Source organism: Artemia sp. Qi Xiang Cuo, chromosome 9 (genome assembly GCF_049724085.1).
Source record: "Artemia sp. Qi Xiang Cuo chromosome 9, ASM4972408v1, whole genome shotgun sequence".
In the NCBI taxonomy this organism is placed as follows: domain Eukaryota; kingdom Metazoa; phylum Arthropoda; class Branchiopoda; order Anostraca; family Artemiidae; genus Artemia; species Artemia sp. Qi Xiang Cuo.
In genome coordinates, this window is record NC_142802.1 from 21,532,259 (window position 1) to 21,535,019 (window position 2,761).

Below are 2,761 nucleotides of genomic sequence, written 5' to 3' on the forward strand. Positions count from 1 at the left end.
GGCTCAGAATAAACTGGCAGTTCAGGTTCATTTATTTTACCATCATACATGATAACACTGAGTACATAACACTGCCTGGCACAGAGACAAGTTTGTAGTTATAACTGTAAAGGAACTGAGTAGTTATTGCCAAATCCTCAGAATATATTAAAAAAAATGCCATTGAAACAGTTTCATTCGTATTGGTACGACCAATTGATTGCAGGGTACAGGACTTAAAAAACCTTAACAAAAGAGGCTGCAAAAGCGGGGGTATTGGGGGGCAGCAGCCCACCAACTGTGCCTCCTAATCCCTGTACGTTTTAAGGTTCGACCTTGTAACTCAGCCTCTTTAACTCTTTAGAAAACGTAGTTTTTTTCAAATAATTTCTGCAGGTTTTTGTACAGTTTATTACTTATTATTGCTTGACTAACTGTTAGATGATTGTGTAACATTCTTTTCTTTCTCGACAGGGTGTTTTCAAGAAACCTTTTGCCGAAATCGGGAAATGTAAATTCCGGGGATAATTTTTTTCGGTATGAAAATATCAAAAGGCCCTGCTTGATCGAATACCGCTTCGAATGAGTCCTCATTCACCCGGATCCGTTGCCAACTGTGGGCTGTAGGCTTGGCTGATAAAAAAAAGAGAAATGAATTTTAAGTGGCTGTATTTGGTTTTTGGAAAACAGGGAAGGAGTGATCGGATTGAGCTGAAATTTTGAGGATAAGCGGATTTAAAAAAGAAACTGAGTTTCTTTTTTAAACTTTAAATTCAGTATATAAAAAATCGTCTCTGACAGGGAAACGAACCCGGATCTTCCGCCTGACAGTCAGGAACACCAACCATTGTACCACAGAGACACTTACGGAAATATTATTTTAGTATCCCTTATCTATTTTTGACGCAAGCAAATCCCCACAAAACTTGATATTTGGTTTTTGGAAGGAAGGATCGGATTGAGCTGAAATTTTGAGGATAAGCTCCCAGGCCCCAGGAAAGCTTATCCTCTGAATTTCAGCCCGATCGGACAACGTTAAAGGGGGGCTGTGGTGGGAAAAATTAACATGGGCTCTTATATGAAAACGAGGTTTTTCGTAAATGTAAATTCGGGGGATAATTTTTTCGGTCTGAAAATATCAAAAGGCCCTAACAGGTCGAATTCCGGTTCCAATGAGTCCTCATTCACTCGGATCCGTTGCTAACTGTGGCCTGTAGGCGTGGCTAATAAAAAAAAGAGAGATGAACTTCAAGTGGCTATATTTGTTTTTTGGAAAACAGGGAAGGAGTGATCAAATTGAGCTGAAATTTCGAAGATAAGCTCCCAGGCCCTAGGAAAGCTTAACCTCTAAATTTCAGCCCAATCGGACAACGCTAAAGGGGGGCTGTGGTCGGAGGGTCGAAACTTCCGGCCCACTTTTACCCATGAAGATAAAGTCGGAGGGGGGTGAAATTTTGCAAGTTTCTTAGTTGGAGCTTGGGCTACAAAATGCGATCACCGCGGTCTCTCTGCAACCGCTAGGACCGGAAATCACTTAACATTGTGGTGGGTCACCTCTTTATAGAGGCACAAGTGTGCCTCCTTGATTCATACTTCAATATTTATGGGTTTCATTTAGACCCCGGCACCGCGCCGATGAGGGAAGACCGGCGGCGGTGGGGCGAAAAACAGCGCGCCGCGCCACCGGTAGATGTCTGCGGCACGCCGCCGGCGCGATCAATTTTGACCGCAAACATTAATGTTTTCATCAGTCTTTCTCAAATCACAGCTTAAATTTACAACAGATTCGAGCCTATTCATGAGTTCAAAAATTCACAAGTCGCTGGCTGGAAACTGGTCTTCTTCGTTATTCATCAAGAGAAGTAAAAATCTGGAAGAAACGAAAATGCTGTGGCGTTTCAGAACCCTTGCATAATACGAGTAGTTGAAATATCTAATAGCTATGTATTCTTAACATAAATAATTATCAAAATTAGTAGTTTTTTTCATCGAGCATTACTGCATTCAAAACTTCAAATACCGTATTAAAAAATTTGTCAGTTATCTGGGTAAAAACTTTGAATACAACTTTGAACATAGAAGCTGAATTTTTTCATAATGCCCTTTGCCTATATTTGTTTTGTCACCTTTAAAACAGTTGAAATGGGCGACTTTGATATTGATTGTGTTTTTTTTTGCTCTTTTGAATTCCTAAAAAGCGTTCATGTATTAAAAACTGTTTTTTTTAACAATTTAAAAAAATTGTATTTAAAAGTTTTTTTTGGCTTCATATAGAATATATGTCATGTAGGCTAAGACTGAACTGCTGCTTTTTTATTGATTTTGGCTGCTCTTTTGGATATTATTCATTTTTTCTTTTGGGGATTCATTCCAAATTATAAACTGATAAATACCTAACATCAGTCAAATTATAAACTGCATCTAAAAGGAGTAAATTTAGCAAATTGAAAAGTACATGATGAGCACTTCATTTGAAAACACTTCAATTACAATGAAACAAAAAACACTTAATGGTTTATTCGGTAAGAAGAAAAATGAAGTGCCAGCTATTTTCTTAGGTAAAAAATGAAAAGCTCATCCGTTTTAAATGTAGTCAAATGAAATAATATGTAGACTGAAGTAGCTCCAGGAAGATGTCGAGATTTTCAATGAGTTATTGAGTTTAAGCTGTGATTTCCAAATGCTCACAAAAATTACCAAATTTAAGAAAGTCGCAACAATAAGTGACGTGTGGTCAAAATACTCAGACTCCTCTTTGATCCCCACCCAGGCTCAAAGCTTC